This window comes from Phaethon aethereus, assembly GCF_964289735.1.
Source record: "Phaethon aethereus genome assembly, chromosome: Z".
In the NCBI taxonomy this organism is placed as follows: domain Eukaryota; kingdom Metazoa; phylum Chordata; class Aves; order Phaethontiformes; family Phaethontidae; genus Phaethon; species Phaethon aethereus.
In genome coordinates, this window is record NC_138577.1 from 23,679,735 (window position 1) to 23,704,210 (window position 24,476).

Below are 24,476 nucleotides of genomic sequence, written 5' to 3' on the forward strand. Positions count from 1 at the left end.
GAGAACTAAAGCACAGTAATTCTGTATAGATAAAAAGAACCTGCAATTTGTTATAAAATGGGAGAGAAAATGCAAAATATATTTAAAATACACAATAGAAACTGCACATGAGAACGTTGGGATTAGTGGGGGGTTTTTTTTAAGTATGAAAATCATTAAAGACCTGACAAACAGTATGTATGTGTTTGTTAAGCAACAAAATAATGGACTAAAAGGAAATTAATCTGTAGTTTCCTCTTTATCAATATGTATTTAGATAGTAAACCTAAAAGATGTTTAATAGGTGCTAAAGAAAATAGAATGGAGAAGAGATTACTAGAAGACACCTTGTCCAATGGATATATGGGTTATGATATTGAATTAGTCTGACATTGCAGTTATGACTCTGTGGGACATCCTCATGTGAAATGCTTGTGTAAGTACTCTTCCCATGGCTAGCTTCCAAAAAAGAAGATTGATCTCCCATCCTTCCCTCTTTTGCTATTCCCAACATGTGGAAAGCCTTGGATGGAAGAATCCATACAAGGAAGTCCCACATTCCTGTCTTCCCTTTCAGTGCTCTCCTTTCTATACTTTTTCATCAGGGCAGAACTTTGAGGCTGCTATTTGTGATGCAGCTTACAAGAGCATTTCCGCTTAGAGAGTCTTTAACTGATGTGCCTGATTATGCATTAATTAGCATGGTGTCACTCCAGATGAGGCTTGCAAGACTGTCAGAAATAATGGTATTGGATATCACTGAGCAACACAATTATTTATATTGTTTTGTGAAGCATGCAACAGTTCTGGAATGCAAGCTTTTCCAGAAACATGCACACAAATTAATGTTATACTGAGAACTATTTTTGAGAGACTAGAGATTGCCCATGTTTTCTTTTAAAAGATAAACCTTGTGTATATTGGCATGATGCAATGTTACTATAGATGACATTATCCAAGCAATGCTTGTAGAATTCTAGAAATATTTCAGTCTTTTCCTGAGGCATAAAATAAGCATTTCCATTCACTTTTTAATTTCACTAGGGTTTTACTTGGTTAATATGACAATTTTTCTGTATGGATCCAGCAGCTGATGGAAGCACTCTGATTCTGTTTCCTCCTCCCCCATGGGCAACAGAAAAGGAGAGGCCATTGAAAGAAATAAAAGCAGAAGGGAGATGAAAATGCAAGCACGTAAGAACTAAACTGTCTCCAAACGGACAGAGAGTTTTAAAGTTGTAATGTTGTTTCTTTTCTCCATTCTTGCTAGTGTCCAAGTACTTTTCCGTAGGCGCTTGCTGAGGGTATTCAAGTGCAAGGATATCCCACTGGACAGTGTGCTGCTGTTGCAGTGTTAAGTTATTCTCTAAGTGTATCACTCTCGTGTTTCCTTGTTAACATGCCATAAACAATGGAGACTATGTAGAAAGTTTCAAAGGTATGTTCCCAGAGAGGGCATGTCTTCTATGCTATATGGTGAATTAACTGGCAGTGCTGCAAATAATGTAGTTTTAACTGCTATATATTGTCTGTTTTTAAAACTATTATTTGCATTACAAGGCTTGGTTAACTTATGTCAATTTTTAAGAAGACTTTTTTTAGAGTTTTGTAAGTGGAACAATTACCTTATGTAGAGATTGTCATGTTACAAAATACCTTTGACGAGAAAGTAATTGACAGTTATAGAAGAGTGAAATCCAGGCCTTTTGTTTATTTTTATTATTCACTTCATTTTTGGCTTTGCCTGCTTCTGATACTGTCAATGATTATGCTACCAACCTTTCAAAGCAAAACCATGTTAGATGTCTTGCTATTTAGAAACTTTTCCAATTACCTTTGGAAGAAGGTAAGAAAAGAAACCTTCATGAACTTCAGTGCATGTGTGTGCAAGAGGTGTATATTAAATTAAAAGCAAAGCTAAATCAACTGTTCAATGTTACTGGCTATTGAGTAGAAAAGCCAAGGAAAATATTGTGGTGATGCTTTAGCCATGATTGTTAAAAGAGGTTAGCAAGGCAGGGCTTGTAGGTAGAAGGCAGTATTTTTATTAAAACAACCAATTATATTTTCAGAAAAAATAAACAGACTGACTTTTGAGCCCAGAAACATATCTTCCGTTCTGAGTCAGAAGTTGAGTATTTCAATTATAAATATTGAGTTTGGGGCATCTTGAAGGAGGCTGATACAATCTACAGGTGGTGTACCTTGGTGCCATAAAAATGACAATTTTTGTTTATTTGTAATACTTGTGACACCTTGCCAAAATGCAGGATTAGTGTCATCCTAGGCTTATCTGACTTGTGACTGTACTACTTGAAGCATTTTTTTCATACCCACAGATGACTGAATTCCCCTACCAATACAGCTGTTTACATAACATAAAATTCTGAAACTGCTTTGCTCAGGATTAGAGCTCTTTTCAAGTGTATAAGTTTACTGTTCTTGTTAAACATACCTATGTAATTGATATGCTAACGACTTTCAAGGTTAATTGTAAGAAAAAAAGAAATTGCATTTGTTTAGTAGCTGTAACTACGGTGCCAGAAGATGGCACTGAAGAAATATGTAGTACATCTTAGATTTTTGTGGGAGCAAATATGTTGGATTTGCAATACGGTGAGATTTCTTTTGTGCAGCTCTGTGTTGCTTATTAACACTGTTTTCAATTTTCATTTTCTTGCCTAAGTTTTAAGGTACTTTGGAGTTTTCAGTTTTGGTAGGAAGCCGGGAAGTGGGCATGTCAGAGTCCACAACAGAAATTGGAAAGTTCTGCACTTTCATATGTTAGAAGTTTAATCATCTCCATTCGGAAGTGCTTCAGCACCCTGCGCTTTAATAAAGCATCACGCCCTAGAACTTGAAAGACGCAGATAAAATAGAAATCATTGTTTTTGAGAAATAGAAGCAAAGTTTTGAAATAATGTGAGACAAAAGTAAACCCTACAACTGAACAGGCTCAAGTACCCGATGATGGTGGATTAATACAGTTAGGATGGATTCTTGGTGCCTGTCCTTCACATACATTATAGTAAGCTCTATCAGTAGTACTCTAGATATTTTGAGAAATAGAATCAGATTTTCTTGTTATGCCTCCTTTTCTTTCTGGCAGGCTCCACTGATAAATGTAACCAAATAATCCAATATTCAGGCAGCTGTTATAATGAAAGCTATTATAATACATTCAGTAATCACCATTCTTGCCTCCTACCCTGGCAAAATCCGTAGCTATACTCAGGTGCTAAATTTGTGACTGGAAACTGTGCGTTACAGAAAATCTGCTTTACTGTGTAGAATTACTGGCATGTACACATGGTGTGTGCTTTTGTTTTGCTATTAAAGCTAATAAATATATGACCATGTGAAACTGGAGTAAAGTCACGGCATTATTTCATCTGGGATGTTATAACTCAATGAAGCAAAACCAGAGGTCTGTTGAAATAATGTTTTGAGCAAATTTGTGGTTTTTTTGTCATGCTGAGGAGGGAACTTGCATTCTAATAACAGCAAGTTTATAAGGGTCAGTTTAATAATAAGCATGGTTTAAAAGGGAGCCCAGTAGTTTTCTCTGAGCAACTTGCCCCTTTGACCTGCTTATTTGCTATGATATTTGTATTGAAACATCAAAAACAGGATCATTTTTTTCAGTGTTAGTAAAGTACATTCAGTAAGTCTGCCACCCACCACACAGATTTATCCCTGGAGAGGAGAAAACAAATAAAAGGACAGCCAATACTTAACTACATGAATAGGTAGCTTGTCTTTATCAGTTAATTCCCCTTTGTGAATGGTATTTTTATATATGGAAAGGAGATGAGAAGAATATGTAATAGACTAATTAGTTTGCTTGCAAATTGCAAAAGTATTTTTTTTCATATTTCATGTTAGTGTCTACAGAAGAGAGAAACAAATATTCTTCTAAAGAAAATACTTGAGCTGCTATAATAAACCTGATAGGCTACACGTGCTTTCTAAGCTCCTGTGAGAAACAGTAATTGAATCATAAACTGTGTTTTGCTTTACTGTATTCAAAGAACAGCAAACTGTTCAAAACTGTATTTTTTAGTCATTTACGTACATATTTTCTCTTTTTCATCAACATTTAATGTAAGTCAAGATTAGAAGACACAAACTGTCTCTGTGAACTGAACTTGCTCTCCTTGAATATTACACCATTTTGACACTCTAGGAAATTTTTAAAGTTTTATTGCAGCTAATTTCTGGAGTTTTATCACTGCAAAATACTGTAAAATGAATAGCGGGCTCAACTGGTTTGAGAGCATTTGGAATATACTGAAGGCCTTTCTTTTTTATTCTACTACTAAAAAATATAGAAAATGTAATTTAATTTTTTTTTTTAAGAAAAACAACAGGTAATTTTTCATAGGTTATTATTTAACCCTTTCAATGGTAGAGAGAGAATATGAGGGGAAAAATTACTTGTTGCAAGCTGGTAGGTTCTATATCTGGGCTAGCTCTATTTTAGTGTAGCTTGAATTCTAACGTGAGAAAATTGCAGAAATTTACAATTCAAAGTGTGTTTCATCAGGGAGAAATCCACAGATTGTTTTGACACTCAGTTAGAAATTCAGCATGAAGATGGACGTCTCATGAAATTTGCAGCTGCTGATTGAATTTATATTTCCATAAAGGCCATCAACAGTGGCAGCCTGCAGGGGAAGTGGGGGAAAAATGACAAAAATTGTGACGCTAGCATTTTTTCCTCAGCCTTATAGTAGCAAATTACTTGTAATAAAGTCCTACACTGACCAGGATTAAAGAAAAATATAGGCAGCCAGAAGGGAATGATTTTTCAGTTTAATTGATTTGAACTAAAAATGTCTGAATTTGGTATTTAAATATATGTTTAGTTCTCTGTACAGTATGTGAAATGCAATTGCAAATCAAAAGTGTCCTTAAACTGAAAAATAAGACTCTTACTAGTAATTACAGAAGGTTTATCATACAGGTAATTTGATTTTGTAATACATTCCCAGGACAGAAAATGAATGATACTGAAATGAGCACAAGTAGGTCGTCTTTATTAGGGGTGAAAATCTCATCTCATCTCTGGCGTGCTCCCTCTCATTCATTCGCACACACAGATAGGAGAGGATGTACAAGATCTGAATTCATTTTTTTCTGAGTCACAACTCTCATGAAGTTGATAATTTAAAAAGCAAACATGCATTCACAAAAAGAACTCCATGTTGTTGCAACAATTAGGAAGAAATGTCACTGAGACAAATGGTATAATAAAATTGAACAGATTTATCTTTTATTTAGAATGTTTTGTATATTACTGTCTTTTGTATATTATTTGTCTACGTTATATTTTCATGGAAGGAACGGGGTGGGGGGAGAAGGTTAAATTTCTTTGAAGTATCTTCCTTTTTTGGTAGAAGCAGAATCATTATTATCATCCTTGAGAGGTTCTAACTCCCTTAATGCCTTTGTTTCAAAATACCTGTGCACCTTAAGACTATGGGAAGGTTTAATGTCTAGGCGTTTTCTTCCAGCTCTATGTTAGACATTTATGCATGCAACTCCCAATGCATGGCAGGGCAGCTATACCTCCAGAGCTGCTCTATTCAGAAGCCTTTTCCTCATAGTTAGTAGTCTGCATCTGTGCCGTCCTATGCTGCAGTTACATCATGTCTTGCAAGCTAAGGAAGGTCAACAAAAATACATTTTGAGGTCAGTAAACTCGTAAATGTTCCAGAAACTGTTAAGGGAGTTCTTCGTAGCTGGACAGCGCAGAATTGTGCTTTAGTATGGTGAGGCACAAGTCATGTGTAGTCTTGATATCAGTGAGATTTCTGTGTATATGGAGATATTTAAGAATGAAAGAGCATGGCGACATCTTAATATAAAAACACAGGAGATCACATATCTTAGCTGCTCAAACCAGAAAGAAATGAGTTAGAATTCTAATGAGATTAATTGAATAACTTTGCAATAATGAGAATCTCTATGAATGTCACTATTTCTGAGAGTTTACATTTTAGATATTAAATTGGTAAAGTGTAATAAAGTAACTATCTTTAATTTTATTTCTAAAAATTAAAATACCGTTTAGGAACGTACAAGTCTTTGACATACCTGGAAATGAAATTACTTGATTGTAGATTTTATAAGTATCACGGCTTGTTCTTTCAGTGGTCATAAATTCTGCATAACAAACACTTGTATTATAGTTATTAGAAGCTATGCAAGTCTAAAGATTGCAGTCCAAAGGCAGTCTTTCTTCTTGTCCTTCAATGGCATCGTCATAAAGGCTTTCACATAGAAACTTTTACATATAGTTACTGGCTACAATAGTTGCACTTGGTGCACTAGCTTCTAGTAACAGCAAAATACTCCAAAATCAATGGACCCACAATTGAGTATTTAAATACGTGATGATTAGGTACGAACATACTGTGAAAGCAGATAGACCTCAGTATTTGCGGTTCAGTCTAAAATTTGCTTAGTTAAGCTGGAACTGTGGAAGTAGAAAGCAGGAAAAACTGTTAAGTGGGCACTGCATGTTGCTTTTTGCCTGTGTTTTTCTTATTCTAACTTGCAAAGTGATCACAGAAACTCTTGAGTTTTGAGTAGAAAAAGAAATTCATGGGTTGACTCAGGTGTAAAAAGCTTTGACTTTCAGGTAGTCCTTGGTTCCTGCTGTTCCAGTGTATCCTTTTCCTGCTCAAAGTAGCTTTGAAAGCAGGTCAGACATTGCTGCAGTACCTTGGTTATGTGAAGTTGTTTTTTCTTCTTCACCACCTACACCATTCTGAGCTCACCAAAAACAGCTAAAATGTGGCTTTTTTTCCCCAGGATCAGTGTTATTGGAAAATACCTTAACTAATGGATACGCACTGGTCAGATTAAAGAAATGAACTTTTGAAGCAGAGTTTAAAAGTAACCTAACAATGTAAAGTAAGAGTTACTTATTGGGCAAAAGTTTTCAGCTGTTAAAGGAGAAATTAGTCCACATTGCTAATATTAATCCACTAAATTGTTGTACTTTCTGGTAAGTATCACTTAATTTTTAAAAAGTACCAGTTACCTTTGAAATACTTTTTTCTTAGAACGGTAACCAAGTAAAGATTTTTTTTTTTTTTAATTTCTATACATAATGAAAGATTACACTTTTCAAACTTTAAATATTAAAAGCTATAGAAGTACATACTAACCTGAACAATGTCAATAATTAAGCTCCTGTAAGCATTAGTTATAGCATTCTTTTAGTTCTTTTGGAAAGTATGTTGCTAATTATGCTTGCAATATATTACCTATTTTTTTACTTCAATAACGTTATAAGTATTGAATAATGTATGTAGCATGTATATAATAAAGATACATGAAAAAGCATAGCAGGAATTTATTGTAAACATAAACCAACTTGAAAGTGAAGCAAAATACAATGACTACTGAACATAAAAATCTTATTGCACTCATATGTCAATCGTCAAACCAGTGAGTCAGAAATATGTTTAGAGAGTTGTTTATATACTAGCGTACACTCTTTTTTATATTTCTTATTTTAAGCATCCCTCTTTTAGCCCTCGTACATTTTAACCCAATTAGGATACAGGAGTAAAATTTTAGCCTGTTAACTGTCTACCCAACTTATTCTTAAGGATCCTGAGAGTCAAATGCTGTTGTAATAATTAATATAAATAATAAAGGATGGGGCATTTCCTCTGTTTTTTAGAACTGAGAGGACAGTTTGAATTCAAGATGTATACTCCTATCTATAATACTATAATACTATAGGTATGGAGTTGTCTTTAAGCCCTTTTCAGTAATATTTTTTCTGTCTTACAGTGAAAGTAAGACATGATTTGTGTATGGGGTAAGGTATTGAAGTTCATTAGTTTATCTGGGTAAAATATTAAACTTTCAAGTTGGACATAAGCAATGATAGCATACTTGTATTTGAACTCGGCGCTGCAATATGTGTGTGCTACGTAATACTGGTATTTTGAGCACAAGAGATTTTTGTGACAGCATTTTGAGCTGTCAGTTCAACGTACATGCTTCTTTCCCAGGTCAGGCGATATTCACGTTCTTTATTTTGTTCCCAGACCGATTTTTGCTTCACCTCAAATGTGATTCCTTAGAATTGGTTAAAGCTCAATCCAAGTGAAAGTTCTGCATTTTCAAACAGAAAATTCAGTATGGTTTTATGTAAAACGTGAATAAAATACCTGGATACAAAAGACAGTTGCAAGATCCTGCCTTTCCACCCTTCAGGCCTGTGGTTCTCAGCCAGGCAGCAGTGCCCCTGTGTCCGCGCTCGGACGCTGCGGAATAACATCCCATGTCATGTCGGTGTCTATGCCTTCACAGCCCTTGAGGTTGCTTTATCCAAGAGCTGAGGGAAAGGACTCCCTATTGCCATTTTACCTGGTTGTGTCGATCCCGGCTGCCTCATCTCACAAGATGTATCTTTACCATGAGGTTATTTATAAAAGTACAAAACTTTGAGGTAGACCCAGCTGCATGATGAAATGAAAACTGTTTTTGCTTTTGGCAACCCTGGCAGACTACCATTATGTATGTTTATATCAGTCTTTGTTAGGTATTTTATTTCCTTGAAGCTGTACAGTGTTTCTCTTGACTCTAGGAGGCTACACTTGGTGGACGTCCCTGCAAACCATTTGTGTGTTCAGGGTCGTGCTGTAGTCACTTGTCCTGTCGTATTAAAATTGCTTGTTCTTCTCCCATGGAAGAGCTCTTGCTTTTTCCTGAGATCCCTGTCAGGCCTTGTCTCTCAGCCTTCCTTTGAAAATGGTGTTTTGGTGATGATCACCCCAGCTAAAAATGTCAGTGAAGTGCAAAGACTGCCAGGGTCTCACAGGTAGTGTTCTGTCAGGACCGCATCATCTTTCGGCCCTGTTCAGTGATGTTCCCCCCACCTTTTTCTCTGAGCCTTCACAACAGTCAGTATTTCTTGTTTTCTTCCCAAAGCCATATTTTAATGCATGAAGAGTAGTATTTCACTTGCTGGATGAACTGAGAGGCTTTTTTGAACAGGCTATACACATTCAGCATGGCACTGTGGCATTTGCAGAGGGGGTCAGGAGCTCACTCTTGTTCTACTCAGATTTCCAACACCACCACCAACTTGAGCCACGTTGGTGTACTTAGAGGAGGACTATCTCCACCTTCTGTGTCTGAAATATTAGGACCTCTGTTCACATCTTGCTCAGATGTGAACTTCGCAAGAGTTTTTGTGTGATGGCTTTATAGGTGAGAACAGGCAACTTAACTATGGTAGGAGTTTATTTGTTGTGTTGTATTGATGTACCCGCATCCCAGTTTTTCATCTAGGCCTGTATTTGTGAGAGTTCTGTTAGTGAAAGGGCTAGGTGGGGTTTTATACACATACGCCTTCTCTTATGTTCTCAAATGCTCTGACTTGGAGTATACAAACAGTGCAAGTGCAGCTCCAAAGGGTAATTTTGTAATTCATATGATGAAATGAGCAGCATATAAATTGTAAGGTATGTAAGAATAATTTTTAATGTTTGAAAGAAATGTCTGTAGGATGTGCATACACCTGTAATGGATAATATATCTCAAAGGACAAGTTACTTTAGTGTATTGGGTACGCATGGCAAGGTTTTGGTAGCGGGGGGGGCTGCAGGGGTGGGTTCTGTGAGAAGCTGCCAGAAGCTTCCCCTGTGTCCAATACAGCCAGTGCCAGCCAGCACAAGGCTGAGCTGCTCAGTGATGGTGGCAGTGTATTTAGGATGGCGGAAAAAACCCCTGTGGAACAGCAGTGATGGGGAGGAGTGAGAACACGTGGGAGAAGCAGCCCTGCAGACCCCCAGGCCGGTGCAGCAGGAGGGGCAGGAGGGGCTCCAGGCGCTGGAGCAGAGGTTCCCCGGCAGCCCAGGGTGAAGCCCATGGTGAGGCCGGCTGTGCCCCTGCGGCCATGGAGCTCCATGCTGGAGGAGATCTCCACCTGCAAATGATTTATAATTGAAATATAATTAATCATCCAAACCAGACTGTAACACTGCTGTGTTGGGTCATATTGCTTAATTGATGTTATCCACAGCTGTAACTTTCTTTTCATTTCATTTACAATTCATTCCCTTGCTGTCATTTGCCCTTTTCTCTTCCCTACATGACTGCCTTTTTGTTTATCTTCCTGCATTGTGTTTCTATTTATAGAGTACAAGTTACTGCACACTTTCTATCTGCTTGAGAAGTTTCCTTTATATGTGCTAAATCCCCATTTTAAGTAGTTTTTCATACATTTACAGAAAATATTCAGTACTTCATTCCTGGATTTATTCATATTTTGACAATAATTGGTAGAAAACTGTTTCTTGAATCTGATAGACCAAAACAAACCAAAAGAACAGTTGGGAGAAAGCTTCTGCATGCCGGAGCGCCAGGCATCCATCATCTCTCCAAGGATGTGACATTGGTACAAGTATCATTTACACTTTTGTTGCAAAAAGAATGTAATGTTGCAGATTTCTAGTAAAGTTTATTGTAGATTCATCTGTGAAACATTGGTTCTTTGTAAAGGTGTAGTGTATGTTGGGCTTTTGTGCTGCTTTGGTGAGGTAAAAGGCACAAGGGTTTCTAGTGAGCAGGGAGCGGGAACTGGTGGTGGTGCATCCTGCTGCTAGATGAAGAGAGGTCAGGGACTAGAATGACAGTGGCCATTTAGCAGAGGGTTTTTAAATATCTGTCCACTGGAGGAACTTGCTTCTTGCAAAAAACATCAATAAAAGCTGTTTTTATTTGAGTTAACCGCCACAGCCTCAGATACAGCAGACTTTCAAAGCATAAGGTTTGTGTGAACATATATAAAAGCCTTGGACTCTGATCCCTGAGGAAGTTACGGGTCCAGCATTTTCAGATTACTATATTTGTCACTCCTAAAAAGAAAATACAGAACACGGGATGCCTTTTTTCATATATTTGACACAGATGTAGGTGAATACACATGGACTGCTCAGAAGCTTGTAATTGTTCATAGCATTCTAATTTTATTAGAATAAACTATTTAGTGTTGGAAAAGTTGTAGTATCCCTTCTGACTAGCTTGAATGTCCTGCATTCACAAAAGATTAAAAAAAAAAAAAACCAAAAACAGAACAAAATGGAAAATTGCATACAGAGAAGAGTGAGAAATTGATCCCCAGAAATGTTTAAATCAATTTCGTCTTTACATATATAGAAAACATGAATCTTTGCAGTTTAAGTAGATGACAGTTTTCACATACTTATCATATAGCGGGTAAGATCTGAAATGAATGTCAAAGCAGACTTATTCACTAGAGGGCTTTCAGATAACTCACAAGGGTACTTTTAATAAGTTCAATATTACCTCCCATTGCTTTTACTGTAAATAATACTGCAAAAACAATGTTTGTTTAATTGTTAGAGGAGTATGCAGAATAAAACCTTTTTAAGGTGTGATTTTGCATTGTAATCACCTAAACTAAGGATTCGCAGTTGAAGCCTCTACCATTTATCTTGCTCTGCCTGCACACTAATTTATCAGAGAGCAAGTTAAGAAATGATAATTTCTTGCTGAGAATTGAGCCATGTTTTCAGGACACCTCTTAAGTTTTTGAGGAAATGCATAGCATATTAAGTCATAAAAGTGTTTTGGTACTTTATAAAAGATCAAATAAAATACTAGTTAATTTAAAAAAAATAGACCTAATCTATCACTGATCAATGGTTGTCTTTTTTTTATCTCTTTCCCTTCTCTTTGGCCTCATCAACAGAAGTGTTGCATACATTAGTTTTTTAAGACTGATTCATAGCTTTTCAACACTAGAGTCAGAGTTCCAGTAACAACTACCAGTTGTCAGAGAGCATTTGCATGTATAGAAACTCTGAAACCATCCTTTTATTCATTAGCTGCTTGATAATCAGGTGTGAATAAAAACAACTTTGAGGTGTTTCTGGACAAGTTTTACTTCTCCACAGACTTTTACTGGGACAGATATTGGTACTATGTATAGCTCATGACCATTTCTTTAAGAATGACATACTTAAAATGGAATCACTGTAATAATCACTTTTTTGGTCTTTGTGGCAGTAAAATATTTCTCAATTTAGATGAGCCCTAGTGAATCAGTAATTCACACTGATTCCAATCTTTTGGTGAAATAATGTGGAGTAGCTGTAGCAAGTATTTAATACAGTTATTCAGACTTCAGATTCTGCCTTCCTGCTCTTTTTCTGCTGGGATTAAACTACAAATTTTTAATTTTTGTACATGATTGTCTTGCTAATCCCAGTGTGGCTTGGAGTGTTACATTCTGTTTGCACGTTGTAGATATACTTAAGTTTGCCTGCATTTGCTTACCCAGTTATAACATTTACAATACAGTGAATTTGGGTCTTGTTTTACTCTTTGGCTAGAGCTAAGGGTTTGGGGATTTTTATGGAGAGTGATGAGAGGGGTTTATTATTTGTTCGCTTACTTAGCTGTATAGAAGATAACTGTAGAACATTTGGATACAGAAGACTCTGTGCCTTGTCTTCTATTTCAGGCTAGATTTAATCTTGCTGCTTAGAAGGAATTTGTCATGTCTCAAAACAAATATCCTCATTTGCTTTATAATCCCTTTAGCCCTAAATGCTCTGACAAAATACTCTGTTTATCAGAGAGAGAGGTTGTATCTTTCTCACTGCTAATTAACTGCCCTTCTTTGAGAATAGTGTGATTTGAAAAAAATTTTTTTCCTTCAGGTTTCTTCCTGTTTCTGATAGCACAGGCTATCAGAGATAACAAACAATATGTTTTGATCTTTGTCCATGACCTAGATTTCTAAGGTACTGGCATAGTATCTGTAATGGTACCCATATCCTCAGGAACAGTGGATGGCATCTGCGTCTGCAAGAACAACGACAGAAGAGATTATTTCTAAAATAAAATCATGGAAACGTGGTGAGATGACTCACACAACTGGAGGTCTGCAATGGATGGCTATAAACTCTTCAGAAGGGAGAGGCAAGGAAGGAAAGGTGGTGGGGTAGCCCTGTATGTTAGGGAGTATTTTGACTGTCTAGAGCTTAATGACGGTGATGATAGGGTGAGTGTTTATGGGTAAAAATCAGGGGAAGGCCAACAAGGCAGATATCATGGTGGGAGTCTGTTATAGATGTTACAGACCCAACCAAGATGAAGAGGCAGGTGAAATATTCTATAAGCAACTGGGAGAAGTCCCACGATTGCTAGCCCTTGTTCTCGTAGCAGACTTCAACTTACCAGACATCCGCTGGAAATACAATACAGTGGAGAGGAAACAATCCAGGAGATTCCTGGAGTGTGCGGAAGATAACTTCCTGACACAGTTCATGAGGAGCCAAGTAGGGAAGGCACCCCGCTGGACCTGTGGTTTGTGGACAGAGAAGGACTTGTGGGTGATGTGATGGTGGAAGCTGTCACAAAATGATAAGAGTTTTTGATTCCTGGAGAAGTAAGGAGGCGGGTCAGCAGAACTGCTGCCTTAGACTTCTGGAGGGCAGACGTTGGCCTACTTAGGAGACATGGGGTTTAGTTTAGGAGACTGCCTTGGGAGGCAGTCCTGAAAGGCAAAGGAGTCTAGGAAGGCTGGACATTCTTCAAGAAGGAGGTCTTAAAGGCACAGGAGCAGGCTGTCTCCATGTGCCAGAAGACGAGCTGGTGGGGAAGAAGACTGGCCTGGCTGAACAGAATGCTTTGACTGGAAGTCAGGAAAAAAGAGAGTTTATGACCTTTGGAAGAAGGGGCAGGCAACTCCTGAGGACTACAAAGGTGTCGTGAGGTTACGCAGGGAGAAAATTAGAAGGGCCAAAGCCCAGCTAGAACTTAATCTTGCTACTGCAGTAAAAGACAATAAAAAATGTTTCTATAAATACATTAAGAAAAGGAGGGCTAAGGAGAATGTCCATCATTTATCGGATGCAGGGGGAAACAAAGTGACAAAGGCTGAGGTACTTAATGCCTTCTTTGCCTCAGTCTTTAATGGTAAGACCAGTTGCTCTCAGGGTACCCATCCCCCTGAGTCAGGAGACAGGGATGGGGAGCAGAATGAAGCCCTCATAATCCAAGGAGAAATGGTTAGTGACCTGCTACACCACTTAGACTTAGTGCTCACCAAGCCCCTTTCCATCATTTATCAGCAGCCCAGGCTAACTGGGGACGTCCCAGTTGACTGGAAGTTAGCAAATGCGACGCCTATCTACAAGAAGGGCTGGAGTGAGGTTCTGGGGAGCTATAGGCCTGTCAGTCTGACCTCAGTGCTGGGGAAGGTTATGGAGCAGATCATCTTAAGTGCCATCACATGACACATATAGGACAACCAGGTAATCAGGCCCTATCAGCATGGGTTTATTAAAGGCAGGTACTGCTTGACCAACCTGGTCTTTTAGGACAAGATGACCTGCTTAGTGGATGAGGGAAAAGCTGTGGATATTGTCTACCTAGACTTTAGTAAAGCCTTTGACACCATTTCCCACAGCATACTCCTGGAGAAACTGGCTGCTCATGGCTTGGATGGCCATACTCTTTGCTGGGTAAGAGACTGGGTAAGAGTTGTGGTGAATGGAATTAAAATCTGTTGGCAGCTGGTCACAAGTGGTGTTTCCCAGGGCTCAGTGTTGGGGCCAGTTCTGTTTAATATTTTTATCAATGATCTGGACAAGGGGATTGAGTGCACCCTCAGCAAGTTTGCAGATGACACCAAGTTGGGCAGAAGTGTTGATCTGCTCGAGGGTAGAAAGGCTCTGTAGAGGGATCTGGACTGAATCAATGGGCTGAGGTTCAAAAAGGCTAAGTGCCAGGTCCTGCACTTGAGTCACAACAACTCCATGCAATGCTCCAGGCTTGGGGAAGAGTCTGGAAAGCTGCCTGGAGGAAAAGGACCTGGGGATGTTGGTTGTCAGCTGGCTGAATATGAGCCGGCAGTGTGCCCAGGTGGCCAAGAAGGCCAACAGCATCCTGGCTTGTATCAGAAATAGTGCGGCCAGCAGGAGTAGGGAGGTGATTTTGCCCCTGTACTCAGCACTGGTGAGGCCACACCTCAAATACTGTGTTCAGTTTTGGGCCCCTCACTACCAGAAGGATGCTGAGGTGCTGGAGCTTGTCCAAAGAAGGGCAACGAAGCTGGTGAAGGGTCTGGAGCACAAGTCTTATGAGGAACAGCTGAGGGATCTGGGGTTGTTTATCTTGGAGAAAAGGAGGCTGAGGGTAGACCTTGTTGCTCTCTACAACTCCCTGAAAGGAGGTTGCAGCAAGGTGGGTTTCAGAATAAGTGATAGGGCAAGAGGAAATGGCCTCGAGTTGTGCCAGGGGAGGTTTAGACTAGATATTAGGAAAAATTTCTTGACTGAAAGGGTTGTCAAGCATTGGAACAGGCTGCCCAGGGAAGTGGTTGAGTCCCCATCCCTGGAGGTATTTAGAAGACGTGTAGATATGGTGCTTGGGGACATGGTTTAGTGGTGGATTGGTAGTGTTAGGTTTACAGTTGGACTCAATAATCTTAAAGGTCCTTTCCTATCCTAAATGATTCTGTATGATTCTATGTAAAAGCATAATCCATAAAGAAATTGTTAAAATTTTGGCAGTTGGAGCAATCAGACAGAAATACGGTTTGTAATTTAAAGAGACCAGTTTGAAAGAGAAAGTGGGACACATGTATGTTAGTGTTTTGCATTTCTTGATTCTCCAATCATTAATTTAAAATTACTTCTTCCTGCTAACTTTTGCTCAAAGCTTGAATTGAGGAACATTCTGAAGATCACCTTAAAGCATCTGGTTCTAAAATGTACTAAGCCCTTTCTGTAAAGGTAACCTTACTAACAATGATATGGGGCTATGTGGTTAGTCTTAGTAAACTGAATGGAGGGAGAAGTGTATTGAGAAAACACTTTCTGATTTCAGGGAGGTCTGCTGTTGTAGATCACCTTAGGAAAATGGATAATGAAACAGTTACTAGCATTGCAGATTGTATAATTAGTTTATCTCTCTTGGTGTTTTCTTCTGTTACTGGTTGCATCATTATTAGAATATTTGTTCCATCACCAGTTTCAGAAATTACAGCTTGGTGTGTCAATAAGCCATGCAAGCCAAATACGTACTTTTTTTTTTTTCTGTTCAAGGAGACAGCTTCCAGACAAATTTTCCTGTTAATTGTTTGTCATCCTTGACAGATACATGCAGGGCAGAGTCCTAGACTAGAGAGGTATCAGTCTTCAAAAAAAATAGCACAGACATACAACTAGGAGAGAGGAGGAATATGCAGGCATTTATAAAACAGTAAAACCCAAAGCCTATGTTGTTTTCTTTTTTTAACTCATTATGCTCACTTTAACTATGGTAAATGCATTTTTAAACTCAGAGGGTTGGGGGTTTTGCTTTGTTTTGTTTTTCACCCACCCCAGTCCTTCCTGGCTGACTGTGTAGGTATTTTTCCAAAGTCTCATTGGTCTACACCATGTCTTTCCTATCAGCACTTTGGCTGAGTAATTTTCATTTGGACATTGCTGTTATCTATATGTTGTGTTACTGTAATTTTGTTTTTTCTCCTGAAAGCATAATTAGGCAATGGGTCATAGAAAATACATACGTGTATACATTCAGTATATATATTGAACGTATATCAGTGACTGGATACATGCAATGGCGTGGTTAGGCAAAAATGTGATTAGTGCAGACTAATGACCCATACAAGCTTTTTGATTTTAAGCGGGGGGAAGGGGGAAATCTTCCATTTGTGTCAGACTTGAAACTTCTAATACGCATAACTGTTTTTAATTGCAAAATGGAATCAAGTTGCAACCTGTACACTCTAGATGTCTGACAGCTGTTATAAAACCGGATTGTCTTTTCAGAGGGTTGAGGGATAAGCTTGTTCTTTATTAAGCAAAATACAGAATAAATCTGTCCAAAGAAACAAATAACTGGATTGTCTTTTCAGAGGGTTGAGGGATAAGCTTGTTCTTTATTAAAGCAAAATACAGAATAAATCTGTCCAAAGAAACAAATAAGCTAATGGTGTCAAAATCATTCTGGTCAGCAGACGAGATAAAAACTGGCGTATGAAATCAGGATGAATCCATATAGGCACGTGTATTGAGTTTGCGTGGCCAGGTATTGGTAGCAGCGGGGCTGCAGGGGTGGGTTGTGTGAGAAGCTGCCAGAAGCTTCCCCTGTGTCCGATAGAGCCCATGCAGCCGGCTCCAAGATGGACCCACCGCTGGCCAAGGCCGAGCCCATCAGCAACGGTGGCAGCACTTCTGGGAGGACAGAGTGTCGGGGAGGAGTGAGAACACGTGGGAGAAACAGCCCTGCAGACCCCCAGGCCGGTGCAGCAGGAGGGGCAGGAGGGGCTCCAGGCGCCGGAGCAGAGGGTCCCCGGCAGCCCGGGGTGAAGCCCACGGGGAGGCCGGCTGTGCCCCTGCGGCCATGGAGCTCCACGGGGGAGCAGATCTCCACCTGCACCCGGGGCGGGCCCCACGGCGGAGCAGGGGGATGCCCGAAGGAGGCCGTGACCCCGTGGGCAGCTCAGGCTGGAGCCGGCTCCTGGCAGGGCCTGTGGCCCCGTGGGGAGAGGAGCCCCGGGCTGGAGCAGGTTTGCCGCAGGACTTGTGACCCCGCGGGGGCCCAGGCTGGAGCAGCCTGTTCCTGAAGGACGGCACCCGTGGGGGGACCCAGGCTGGAGCAGTTTATGAAGAACTGCAGCCCGTGGGAAGGACTCATGTTGGAGAAGTTCGTGAGGACAGTCTCCCGTGGGAGGGACCCCAGGCTGGAGCAGGGCAGAGGGTGAGGAGTCCTCCCCCTGAGGAGGAAGGAGCGGCAGGGACAACATGTGCTGAACTGACCACAGCCCCCATTCCCCGTCCCCCTGCGCCGCTCGGGGGGAGGAGGGAGAGAAATTTGGAGTGAAGTGGAGCCTGGGAAGAAGGGAGGTGTGGGGGGAAGGTGTTTTAAGATTTGGTTTTATTTCGCATTACCCAAATCTGATTTGAATCATAATAAATTGTATGAATCTTTCCCCAAGTTGAGTCTGTTTTGCCTGTGATGGTAATTGGTAACTGATCTCTCTCTGTTCTTATCTTGACCCACAAGCTTCTTGTTACACTGTCTCTCCCCTGTCCAGGTGAGAAGGGGAGTGATAGGGCAGCTTTGGTGGGCACCTGGCATCCAGACAGGGTCAACCCACCACAGCCTTGTTACCTTGCAATATTACTTGTTTTGGATTGGGTTAGATAGGGCAGGACTGAGTTGTTGCCTCTTCAGAAGGCACTGTTCTTCCTTGTTTGCCTTATGGAAAATAGGTAAAATTTCTTGATCTAACAGGATAAGGTGTTTAATTTCCTTAGAGTCATACATGACTACAGCAAGAATGATATTGAGCAGTTTTTCTTGTTACGTATGCACGTTAATAATTTTCCTGCACTAAGGCAATAAAAATTTTCTCAGAAATAAGGAATGTGGCTCTTGTTTCAAGGAGTAACGTGTGGTCTTCCTTCTGGACATAGGTTTATTTGGGTTTTCTTTGCTTGCCAAGTATGTATACATAGTGATAAATAAATTGCTAGTTAGTAAATAGTTGGACAGTAAGCCTTGTTTGCAAACCCATCATTGTTTAGCATATGCTTAAAAGAAGGGCAAAATCTAGATGGCATTGGGTTCCAGATTTGTTAAATTGACAACCTGGATTAAAATTTGGGACAAAATCATAGAATCACTAAGGTTGAAAGGACCTTCAAGATCATAAAGTCCAACCATTAACCCAACGCCACCATGCCCCCTAAACCATGTCCTGAAGTGCCACATTGACACATTTTTTGAACACTTCCAGTGATGGTGACTCCCCCACCTCCCTGGGCACCCTGCTCCAATGCTTGACCACCCTCTCGGTGAAGAAATTTTTCCTAATATCTAATCTAAACCTCCCCTGGCGCAACTTGAGGCCATTTCCTCTCGTCCTATTGCTGGTTACTTGGGAGAAGAGACCAACACCCACCTCACCACAACCCCCTTTCGGGTAGTTGTACAGAGCGATAAGGTCTCCCCTCAGCCTTCTCTTCTCCAGACTGAAATCAGGCTAACCATACCATAAGAGTGTGTTGGTCACGTTTACAAGAGTAAGAATTTCTCAGAGGACAAACAGTCCATCCTAGAGAAGCTTTTGAAGATGATTTATATACAGATCCCTTTTCCTAGGAAACTGCCAGTGGATCCTATTGAGATGGAAAAAGTCCTTGTTAATGGAAATTTCAGAGGAGAAGCAGTCTTTTGGGACAGCATCAGGTGTGCTGCCATTATCTTAATACCCATTTCTGACAAAAGATACGAGGTGAAAGATACAATGGTGATTCCACCACTTCCCTTCTCTATGCAGGGAAGTGGTGGAGTCACTATCACTGGAGGTGTTCAAAAAACGTGTAGACTTGGGCAGTTTGGGACATGGCTTAGTGGGCATTCTGGTGTTCAGTTGACAGTTGGGCTTGACGATTTTAAAGGTCTTTTCCAGCCTTAATGATTCTATGATTCTATGTTGGGACATGTCTCTGGCAAAGCTAGAAATCTCTCCTCATCTAAATTCCATGTTAAAATATTACATCTTCTCTGGTGACTTCATGACAACTGAAAAGCTTACTCTCCTGCAAGAGACCCAGACCCGGAAGTCTGATCTTATCTCTGTTTAAACTACTTATACTGGAGGTTGGTTTTCTTAAGGTACATTGACTGGAGGCTGCAGTAAATGTGTATGCTATTTGGGCTAGTGTTACCGGGGGTGAAGTCTTCCTGGAAGTCTGTCAAACTCAGAGATAAGGTGGGAGAAATTATCAAAGCTCTGAATTTGCTGAGACTAGACTTTCTGGGATGTAAACTCACGCAAAATTACCTTGGTTATCTTTATCTTCCATTGCAACATGAGCCTACCCTTAAGCTTTTGTACCATGTCAAATCCATTGTTAGCAGGCTACAAATAATATTTAATGAATTGTATTGGCAAAATCTGTTAACCAAGTGAATTAAACATGGGAAACTGTTTTCACCTTATTGGACAGCAGTTGCAAATGCTGTAGAAAATCAGAGCAAGGTGGGAGCAATTATTTTGGTAGACAGTGTGGGATAGTAGCAATTAATACAAAATAACAAATAATACTAAAATCGTATGGCCATGACACTGGCATTGTCGGCTAGCATTTCTTTTAGGAAGTGAAAAGGGAGTGCAAGGCTTGTCTTTGCTTTTCACAGTATGTGTTCCCAAAAATGGAAGCAATTGTCCTGATTTTAATCATTCAACAGAAATCTGAAGAAACAGATCTTTCTTTGGAAAGAAAATAGTACTTGCAGACAACTCTATAAAGCTGAGTAAATAGCAAAATCAAAGCATGATTTTTGATCCCGAGTGCTTGGTACTTACAGCATTTTTGGACTTGCTCATTCAGCAGTTACCAAGTTTAATATTGCTTGATCTTGCATCACTGTAAAACTGGAAATTGCTAATCCTGGTTCTTTGGAGGTAATGGAAATCAGAACCATAGAACAAAGCAGCCTATGGCCTTACTTGCCACTCTTAAAAGTTGAAATGAGTTTCTAATATGATTTTATAAAGCATAAAGAGTTTTAGATGATTTCAAATGTATGAATTATTGGTGAAAATATAACTACATGCGTAAGTGATAGATGTTGGGTGCAAATATTGAACTTTTTGTATTTTATACTACTATATTGATTTATTGTATGAATAAATATAATGAACTATTGAAAGTTATTAATTTGTCATTCAGAAAAAATAATTAGCTTCATAGAAATCTACATTTTGAACAAATAAAATCAGAATTGTTTGTGATAGAAGTATTATCTTAAAAAATTGACATCTTTCCTATGGTGAAGATTATTATTGCAGAAATACTGGAATTCTGACCACAAAGTAACATGAAGATGGTCATCAGTGAACTAAGTCCCTAAAAATCTGTGCAAAGGAGGGATCTAGGCTTGCACAAATTAATGTTCACCTTTAAAAGGGTTGTTTTTCCCTTTCTTCACAACAAACATTTTTTTCTTCTCCAGTAGAGATGAGAACTTCATATCTTGCTCTGAAGGTGATGGGCCACTCCTGCACCCTATAGAGAAATAATCTACTTTTTGCTGCCTCTAGAGAAGTAGTTCTTTCTCTGCTTTGTGTGAAGAGCTGCTCATAGTTCAGTTGCTTTACTAACTTAAGTACTGCTTCATATTTAGCAAAAACTACAGTTTGTTGAGGTGTTACCAGACAAGAGGAAAGAAATGGGGCATCTATTCTGTTGACCTTTGCAAGATACTGCTGAAAAAAATTTTAGAAACTTTTGTTTCCAGTAAGTAAAGTTTATATTGTATTACTGATGATAAAATAACTTACTGTTAGTAAATGAAGTACAATATAATCCCTTCAAAGTACATAGCACTTCAGTAAATAGGTATGTTTTAAAAATGCTTGTTTCATCATAAAATTTACAGCAATGCAATGCAACTGAAATTTAGTCAGTTTTCTTAACAAAGACTGCATATTCAGTCTTTTTTTAGAGATGTGCATTTTTTAAAAATTTCTCTAAATAGTTAATGAAGTGTTTCTTCCATGGACAATTACCATACAGACAATGCAAATCAGCAAGAGTCCTGGTCCTGATTCTCATGAACATCTGAGATTTGTTCAATTTGAATGGGAATTGTGAATTGTTCCATTAACGTGGTAGCTCAATGCATGCATGTGTGTGAGTGGGTGATCCCATTTCCATCTGCTGACTACAGAACATGCTGATATTTTATAGCTGCAGGGACTCTTGCTCAGTTCAGGTACCGAAACCATCCAGTTCCCTGTGGATGGTCTATTTCTCCTCTCACTAATTATGTGTGCCATAGTTTCTCCTAGCTGTACACATTAGACAAACTTCTTTGGAGGTTAAGAAAGAAATCGTTTTCAAATAACAATTTTGTAAACAGTGAAAAACAATCTAGGACTACTGGAGATCTTTAAAATAAGATATAGATGTAGTTTTAAGAAATTGATATGGGAAAAATAATAATATGGTTACAGAACAACACAAGTTTGTGGTTATTCATTATTTAACTTTATTTTGATCCAGAAGGTTCTTTAATGGGTTTTTCTTAATGCAAACATGGATGTATCAGATTTAGTGACTGCAGTGGAAACAACTAGGATGTTTTGTCCATAGAAGAGGGGCTCTTCCTTAGAAGAAATTGAAAAATTAAAATACTGATTTTATAACATCTGTGCAGATCTACAGTTAACCATGTTTTTGTTGTGGAAATATAACTTAATTTCTGGGCTTCATAGTGTATAGATAAAGCTGTAGAAATTTAGAAGATAATTCATTAAGTCATTTGCTACACCTTCACATTCCACTTAGTATTTCCCTTGCTGTCTTTGGCTACCCCTTTCTCATGCTGTTGGGCTGCGTAACTTCTGTTAAATACTTTGGTTTTCAGGCTTTTATACAAATTCACTTCAGTCATCACACATTGACTTTCAGATAGACTGGGACAGAAAGGCTTAGAGAAAATATGTACAGTAAGAAAGCATATAAATCTAAAATTTGTAAGTACTGTATCACTTGCTGAAAGTTCTGTCCATTGCTTGGACTTCTTGGCCATTTTCCCTGCTTGTAACTCCCGCAAAGTTGCAAATCTTGGCTACTTCAGTGTTTTGTGTAAATGATGTTGTATCTGAATATTCTATGCAAGTGTTCTGTGCATCTGTTAAATTCTTCTGAAGTAATATGCTTTTTGTTTTATGAGTTACTGGCTCTTGTTCTTTGGATATGTTGTGTTTTGTATAATCCCAACTTGAAGTCTTAATGGTTTCTCTATGTTTCTAAGATCTAGTGATCACATGAAAATGAGGTTAATTTTTTGAAGTTGGTAAATAGCGGTTCTTACATTGCTATTTGTAATTACTTCATATGTATACAATTACAAGTGAAGTTTCTTGAGTTGCAATAGCAAAGATCACAGTATTTTTTGAAAACATGGGAATGAGTTAATCAATATAAAGCAAATTAATCAATATCTTTAGTATGAAAAAACATTTCTTTAACTGTAAGTGATTTTAATTACATCTAAAGAGGCCTCAGTGTGATCTTCACTAGAAAAGTCTATGTAAATTATTTGTCAGTGGTGGTCTGCCGAAAGAAACCTAAGGGACAAGGCAAATCAGACAGTTGAAGTTAGTGTCGTGTGTGCATCACAAATGAAGAGAGGCTTAAAAGACAACAGCACCACTGTGGAATGAATCTTCAAAACAATATCTTTGGGAAGTAATATTCTGAGTTTGGCTCTACAATGTAATTTCACTGTAGGATCTGGAGAATTAATTTTTAATATGTGTCTTATGAATAAAAAGTGTGTTTTGTTAAAAGTAGATTAGTTGAAAGCATTTTATTTGGGAATGCATAAAGATACAACATCAATCACAAGTCATGGTACCAGGTAGAAAAATACGCTTCTTCGTTACTTTTGCTTATATCTGCTTACTCAGACTGTTCTACCTGTGTAGGACTCAAATTATGGTCAGTTTTTTAAAAGGTGCTGTGCTAACAGTAGAATCTAGTGACTTTCCAACAATGTAGAAGAGTGTTAATTCTGAGACTTGTATAGGATCAGACCTAATAAGATAGGTCAGCAGCTTTTCTGGAAGTCTTCTGTATGGGAAGAAAGTAATTCTGTATTTTTGTTCTCCTATATAAAGAGTTTGAGAAGTAGATGTATCCATGGTATTGCTGAAAGGGGACTTGCACATGTTTCCAGCCTCTGCTAATAAAAAAGCAAATCAAAATACTCTTTCATAAGTGAAATCTGCAGTGGTTAAGAATTTTTTAATCTCTTTTTTAAAATCTGAAATATACACTGTCTGTTCATGTGTACAGTAGCAATGATATCTGACTGTCAGTCTCCAGTGTGCTACATCACCGATTGAACCCTAATTCTTCCTCTTTGGAAGTAGTAGAATCTGTGAGTGGGCTGTAGATCTGGATTCTCCACACTGGCTCCCCTTTCAATATACTGAATGTTTCCTATCAGAGAGCTACCTACTGGTTTTTGTGTTTTCAACATAGAAAATATTTAATTTGCAAGCATATGCAAAAAGGCTCACCTTCACAGAGCAGTTGCCAGTGACTGGAGATGATGTGGCCTGACTGTTTTGCAGAGCTAATCAGGGAACTTTCAGTGCTGGTTTTTGACTCGAGAGTAGTGTCAGGTTTCTGATTTCTCACGAGCAATGGTGTGGCAGATATCCAGGTGAAGGAAAAAAAAAATTGACAGAAAATTGATCAACAGTTCTTCAGAGAAGTATTCTCAAAGGAAGGGATACACTAAGGTGGATAACTTGTGTTGAAATATGTTTGTCATTAATAATCCAAGTCAAGTGTAGAGCATGCAATCTTCTGTTAAAGTTACTAAATGTAGTATTTCAAACTGACATCTAGATAGTAATAATTTTCTCAGTATTTTAATCCTTCATTTTTATC

General features: G+C 38.8%; 1 protein-coding gene across 1 annotated transcript in view; it reads left to right on the forward strand.

The window, feature by feature from the left end:
• NDUFAF2 (NADH:ubiquinone oxidoreductase complex assembly factor 2) overlaps positions 1-24,476 on the forward strand; it is a gene marked incomplete at both ends in the record, with an annotated part of 80,048 nt that overhangs the window by 20,455 nt on the left and 35,117 nt on the right. The window lies entirely within an intron of this gene.